We start from the raw sequence: 7262 nt of genomic DNA on the forward strand, positions 1-7262 counted from the left end.
TGCTGGGGGATTGAACCGCGGTCCCTGTGCTTTGCTAAGCTTGTTCTAAGTAGGTGCTTTAGACCACTGAGCCATCTCACCAGCCCCTTTACTGTTGAATTTTGAAAACATCTGAAGTATATAGATCTCTTTGTGGGAAATGTAAAAGAAAAGCGCAATGCACACTAAGGAGTATTTTGTTTTGTTGTGGTTGTTGCTGCTTGTTTTGGGTTGGTCTTAATAGGAGATGCATTTTTGTTTCCAAGCAGTGTAACAGCGCACACGTGTAATCTATAACAGCATATTCATACAATCAATCAACATGTCTGAAAAGCTCCACAGAACCTGAGAGTGCAAACAGAGACTTGCCAGCACAGAGGAACCTAGCAAATTCAGAAATCAAGGGATATCCTGAGATACGTGGATTATCAGTCTCTGTTAACTCTTTTTATAATAAAAACTATTCTGTGTCTTGTTTTCTGCGTATTGTGACTCTTCGCCTTTGGTAGGATAATGCAGATATTATGCATAAAAATATTAAGAAATAAACCTTAACTCAGGTCTGTGAACCTGAGATGAACACAGAGCGCTCACATCTTCTGAAATACACGGACATGAGATGGTTTCTAAAGGTAGATCATTGCCCAGAGTTTTTGAAGTTACAAGAGCTGCTTCAGAGATTTCTTTTAGAAAAACAGTCACCCTGGCAGCACATTCCAGTGATACAGAATGGGTCACAACATTTGCTTACTCATGTGACATACCCAACTTGCCCAGTGAGCTCAATCTGTCTCTTCAGGGGAGAATGTTCAAGTCAGCAGATAAAATGGCTGCATTCAAAGCCAAACTAGAATTATGGGGTCAGTAAGCGAGCAATGGAATTTCTGACATGGTTTAACTATTAGCACATGTTCTTTTTTATTATTATTGTTTGGTACAGGGTCTCACTACACAGTTCAGACTCAGTGCTCCTTCTTTTTTCTGCCTCCCCAGTGCTGGGATTACAGGCGTGTGCCACCATGCCCGGTCTCAGTGGCCAGCTCAACACACCCAGGAATGGGCTGGCGCAGCATGTGGTATCAGGGTTCAAATCCAGGTCCTTGTGCTTGTCCAAGCAGGTGCTTAGTCCACTGAGCTATCTTGCTGGCCTTAGCAGATATTCTTGAAGAGACTCAAGAGCCTTCTTTCACCCAGCTGGTGCATGATTACCTATCTCAGCTTGCAGAAGAGCTTGAGCATTACTTTCCAACCACAAAAGAGCCCTGAAGCAGGGAAGAATGAATCTGTGACCCCTCTGTAAATAAAGCAGGTGAATTAACTTTGTCCATGGAAAAGAGGAGCAACTACTTGAGACTGCAAATGACGGTGGCCCTAAGTACAGTGGAGACAACTTTAAATCACCATGTGTCTCAGTTATTTTTTCCTTATTGCTGGAACAAAATACCCAACACACAAAATTAAGGAAGGAAAGGTTTATTTAGCTCAGTTAGTGGAGGTTTCAGTCCCTACCAGCTGGCTCCAAGGCAGAGTGGCACAGGGAAGAGGGCAGCTGTTCATGGCAGTGGAAGACAGCAAAGTACAAAAATCCAAAAGGGAGGGGCAGGTGTGACAGCTAGCAAGCCTCCCTCGCTTTCCCACGTTGTATGCAGCTACCCATCTCAGGGCAGGTGTAGCATTCACACCCATAACCCCAGCATTGGATCATGAATTAATCACAAACTCTAGAAGCCTGCCCCAGTGACTGCAAATGGCTTTGAGGGAGCACCTAGACACAAACCATAACACCACACATTCTGCATTAGAGTGAAGACAGATGAACTAGAGATTACCACGAAAGCACTGAAAAACCCGCTTCCACTTTCTTTTTTTTTTTTTATTAAATATTTATTTTTATTTATTACATTTATTTATTGTGTGTTTGTGTGTGTGGCCAGCTCAGCCCACCAGCAGGTGGGGCTGGCTGGCATGTGGTGCCGGGGATCGAACCGAGGTCCCTGTGCTTTGCCAAGCTTGTTTCAAGTAGGTGCTTTAGACCACTGAGCCATCTCTCCAGCCCCCCGCTTCCACTTTCAACCTCCTATCTTCGTGAAACAGGGTTTCTATAGTGACCCCAACCAAAATGAGATTGCTATGTAGACAGGAAAGAAGCAACACACTCTGGGCATCTCTGTCTCCTGTCATTCCCAGAAGGGACATCAAGGTACAGGAAAACAAACTCAGGACCCCCATGGACTCTGCATTATGGTGAGATGTGTTTATTTCATTATATATTACAATGTCGTTATAACAAAAATACAGTGCATAAGAACCATCCCTTTGCCCCATCTTTGGAAAAATTATCTTCCATAAAACCAGTCCCTGGTGCCAAAATGGTTAGGGGATGTGGCAATCTCCCACTCAGAAGACAAATCACCTAACACAACTGAACCAAAATTCAGCTGTTGACAACCAGTTCTGATCACACTTTTGTTCCAGAAATGTTCTGGAACAGATAGAAAGAAACCACCCCAGAACATGAGGAGAGAAAATTCTGTCCCTCTGGTCTTCCTTGAAAGCCAGGGCATCAAGTTCAGAGTCCCACAAAGGGCAGCCTCAGCCTGATGTGCGCCTGGGCTCCAGGCTGGAGGATGTATATATTCTTAGTTTGCTAATCTATGGTCAGCTAGAATTAAATCTATATCCATTCAAAGCATAGTAAAACTTTAATGAATGTATCAAACTACCAGCTAACATTGACAGCAAAGAGCCAGGCAGCAGCCTCAGCAATCCAGGGCAAAATGTGTGTGGTGTGTCCCACTACTGCAGCTCCCTGGTTTGGTGACACCCAGATCAGGTGACTCGGGAAGATCAACTGTGCTTGAAAGTTAAGTGAGATCAAAGGAGACAGAATGTCTAGAACACAATGCTTGGGACATATTCTGCTTTTTCTATGTAACCAAACTTGAAGTCATTTGGGGCTCAAGTCCGCATATCCAGGGTCAACTGCAAGGTACAGAACCTGGCACGTAAGGTTGGTCGCGCTGTCTCTAACTGACGTGGCTCAGCCCCTCTCCTATTTCCACACATCATGGTGATGTTTTTGGTTGGTCTGCTTGACCTATAACTACATATAATTTAAGAAACTGGTATTTAATAAGCACCGGCACCAGCCAAACTGTTATTAAGAGTGAATCACTGGAAACCTTTGTTTTCCACTATTTGGAGTTCAGATTGGAATAGTCAGGCATAAATAACAGTCAGTACACAAGGCTTTAGCCCAAAAGAGATTTTTTTCCCTGAAAATTGAGGGCAAACTATTTGGCTGTTTTAAAATCTAAAAATAAATACATCTTACTGGTTCCAAATGCTGTTTGTGGCAGGACAGCTCCAAAACCATTGCAGTTTGGAAACAAGTTACATTGAAATGGTGACCGATCAGGCCACAAAAGGGATCTAATTGCTTTTTCTATTTTAAATAACAAAATTTAAAATGAAGTATTTTGATTTAAAAGATCAACAACTGCTTCATAAATTCTTATGCATTTTCATAAGGACATCCATTCGTAACTTAGGTGGAGCCCAAGAAAGGAGTGTTACAGCCACAAAAAACGACCCAATCAACCACCAACTTTACCAAACATTTCAGAAATCAACAAGTTGCATTTACCAAATGAGTACTCAAGTGAGGCTAGAAATCAGGGCGAGATCCTACTGGGGCTCCTTTATCTGCGCTGCTCCCAAGCAATTGAACAAATGGTTTCTGTCTGCTAGAAACTTTCCAATGCAGAAGAATGAAATTTAGATCATGGATTAAACAAATATAAATTAAATAGTAAGGCAATGAAGTAATTTAAGTGTGTTTTGAAAACACACCATTGGAAGCTGAGATAGAAAGTTTGCTTAACCTCAGATCAGTGCAAGACTGAGCCCTCCTGGGCCCTGCGATCCCAATCTACTAAATCATGAGCTAGCCGGGAGCTGCCCAGCCCTTCCCCCTCTCCACAGCGCTCAGCACGGCCGTGGGGGTAACACGTGCTGCACCCACCCTCCGGCCTTGCCCACCCCAGAACCTTTTGTCCCTTTTCTCAGTCAAATATGGTTTCCAAACCTCCTCACCCATGCTTAGCAGCTCTGCGTGGCCATCACAGAGCTCTAAGTCCTCAGTCCTGTTGCCAGGTGCAGTGCAGACACCTGTCCTCTCCTGTCCCCACCCTGTGCACCCCCTGGAGACTCCTGCTTCTTTGGAGCCCAGCCACGCAGGCACAGACTCCATCCCTTCTGCCCCCCACCCCATGTCTACTGTTTCAGCCTCGAGAACAGCCCAGTCCTGCTTCCCATCCCACCCGTCCAGCTCCTTGGGGAGTCTGGGAGCCCCTTCTCTGGAGATCCTTCTTGATGCCTGAGAGCACTGGGCATCTTTTCCCTGCCACTCTGTGGATGTAGGACACCCACCAGTGTGCTGTACTTTGTAAAAAGTAGAGGTTTCCCAAGTCTGTGCTGGAGGAGCAAGGAGCCACCAGGGTCACGCACTGGTATCCACAATGGACATCAGGAAAATGGCATGGGCATTTGGGGAATACATTGACAAGAGAGGCTAAGTATTTAAGCCTTGGTTTCTGTACTCAGTAAGCAGATTATCTACACACACACACACACACACACACACACACACCCCAAACACCATGCCTCTCCATTCACCACCCTATGATTCTATTCAACATATGCACCACATACACACATACAGTACACTCCAAAACCTCACATTCCCTCCTGCTTATGCCATCCAGCCCAACAAACTTTCACATTAAATTCCCAAATAGGGCCAGGAAGATAGCTCAGCTGTCTAAACCGTGCACTTAGACAAGCTTAGGCAAGCATGCAGGGACCATGGTTCAATTCCCAGGCACCACATGCCATGCCAGCCCTGCCACCGGGGCAGGCTGAGCCAGCCACAAAAAAAATAAAAATAAAAAAATAAATTCCCAAATAGTCCTCCAGTCCCTTAGGGGATTTTTTCTAAGCCCCCAACACATAGTAATTGGACACATAATTCACTTCTTCATTGAAGTTATTGCCTATATTTGAAGAGAGAGAAAAGCTATAAAAATTGTGTGTTGTGATACCCCAGTAGAAATGAAAGATCAAATCAAATTTCTCATCTAGATTCATTGGGATTAATCAGACACAGATGTGTAAATACTGCATTGTTTCTCTGGTACGAGAAAGTGAAAGTATACATAAGAACCAAAATGTATAATAGATATTTTGAAACAGGAAGGAAATGTTAAAATGCAAAGGAGAACAAGGGATGGGGGGAGGAAGAAAGGAAAAAGAAAAACTGATAAAAGAGTGAAAAAATAGAAGGAAAACTTATAAATAAGGAGGGAAAGAGGGGTTGGAGGGAAGGTAGGGGAATGAGGGGAAAAAGAATTAAGGTATATCATGTACAGGTACAAATTCCCAAAGACGAATGTGATCATTACATAACCTAAAACTTAATTAAAATGAATACATTCATTAGAACTGAACACGTTTTTTGACAGATAGGGGTCCAGACATAGCCTTCGCAAATAAGAATCAAGGAAACTAAAGGTGTAAATTGAGACACGATAGTGCCCAATGGCAGTGAATATTCAGATGACTTTGACAAATTATGTAAATTTAGCTTCTGCTTTATGTAGCCTTTCACACATATTATCTTCCTGGATCTTCACAACAGCTCTGCCCTGTTCACAAAACAGGTCATAATCTCCACTTTTTAGATTCACAAAGGAAGCTGAGAAATGGGAGACGGAGTGAGCCACCCTCACCCTACCACTTCCCCTGCACATCTTTACACCTTTCCTATTGTTCCTTAAGGTAAAAAGCATAGTTCTTATGAAAGCTTAAAAAAAATTCCAGAGGATTCCCTGAGGCTAATGTCTTGGTTGACACAAGTAACAAAGAAAGCAGGTTTCTCCCACTCCAGAGGGATGGCTTAACCAACAGCTTCCATGATTAATTCAGTCGTCCATATTATTCAGTAAGCTGCCATCAAAAACTCGGTGCAAAATTTGCAGCTGGGATCCATAGGTCAAATGATTCATCCTTTGTAAGTCTGGAGACCACCTGCTCAGCGACTATCCAAGACTATTTTCAGGCAGACCAAGTCAGGACACAAGAAAACAAACTCTTCCTCTCCCTCTCCCTCCCCCTCTCCCTTCCCTCCCTCGGCCTCTCAGCTAGGGGCCTTCCTAGAAATCCCTTTGAAAAGAGAACTCCAGGAGTAACTGCTTGCTAATTGGGGCCAGGGCCTAAATTAAATGCATTTAAATGAAGCATTGCTTTGGGTGACTCTGAGGAAGATAGAGCCCCTGGAGCCCAGCGCTTCCTCCCAGAAGCCTGGTCTGGCGATCAACTTCTAGGACAAAGGACCTGCAGCCAGCTACCCCTGCTGCTAAGCAAAGGAGTAAAGGAAAGGAGCTGAGTGGGGCAGGGCAGGAGTAGAAAGGACAGCCCAGGGCAGAGAGGTGGGAGGGTGGCCTGTGCAGTCAGCCACAAAAAGAAAGCATTTTACCAACCTTTTCCCATTTTTCAGTGTTTCCAAATGAAAAGTGCAAAGAAAAAGCCAGTACAAACATTAGACTTCTTTCTGAACCTATCAGACAATATAGATAGTGTCTCTGCCATTTGCAAAACTAGGGAACAAACTGGTAGCTGTGTTACTGTGTTGTGTCCAAGTCCTTCTGCCCTCCTCCCCCAAAACAGAATCTTTCCTTAAGCTGCACGCCTGTTCGCCTTGATAAAAATGAACTGAAACTCGGCTCCCTCCAAAGAAGAAGCACAACAGAGGGACACTGTGACATCTAGGGGATCTTGGGGTTTACTGCAGCACCAGCTTGCACACATCGGACCTTCGTATTTCTCCTGTTGGCTTTTGGCTGCCTTGTGTCAGGCCCAGCTGTGTAGAAAAATCGGCTTCTCCCTAAGAAGACACTTAGACTTAGGGAGAACCTCAAGCCTCTAGAAATGGCGTACACAAAATGCACGATGTCTACATTTTTTTTTTTATAGAAATGTACCATTTTCTTACAAAAAGTCTCACGAAAAATGAAAGTATCTCAAAAAAGGAAGCTAGACTACCAACCTCCACCTGCAGAACTGGGGAAGACAGGGCAGTGTGAGCTGCTTAGCTCATTTGGGCCCAGTGTAAAGGTATGAGAAAAAAATCTAAAAATGGCAGATGTTACTGTAGGAGCCCGAAAAACAAGGGGCCCTGAAAATGCAGCCACCCCTTCCAGATCACTTAACAGACCCTTGGCATG

General features: G+C 44.1%; 1 pseudogene across 1 annotated transcript in view; it reads right to left on the reverse strand.

Annotated features, from left to right (window-relative positions):
* Positions 1-4974: 4974 nt before the first annotated feature.
* The window catches only part of LOC101587694, a 3959-nt pseudogene continuing 1671 nt past the window's right edge, over positions 4975-7262 (reverse strand). Inside the window, exon 2 of the transcript XR_002821541.1 lies at positions 4975-5033. The product of XR_002821541.1 is annotated as a histone deacetylase 1 pseudogene (transcript). The remainder of the gene's footprint in view (positions 5034-7262) is intronic.

The sequence above is a fragment of the Octodon degus genome, unplaced genomic scaffold, assembly GCF_000260255.1.
Source record: "Octodon degus isolate 3935 unplaced genomic scaffold, OctDeg1.0 scaffold00054, whole genome shotgun sequence".
NCBI classification, from domain to species: Eukaryota; Metazoa; Chordata; class Mammalia; order Rodentia; family Octodontidae; genus Octodon; species Octodon degus.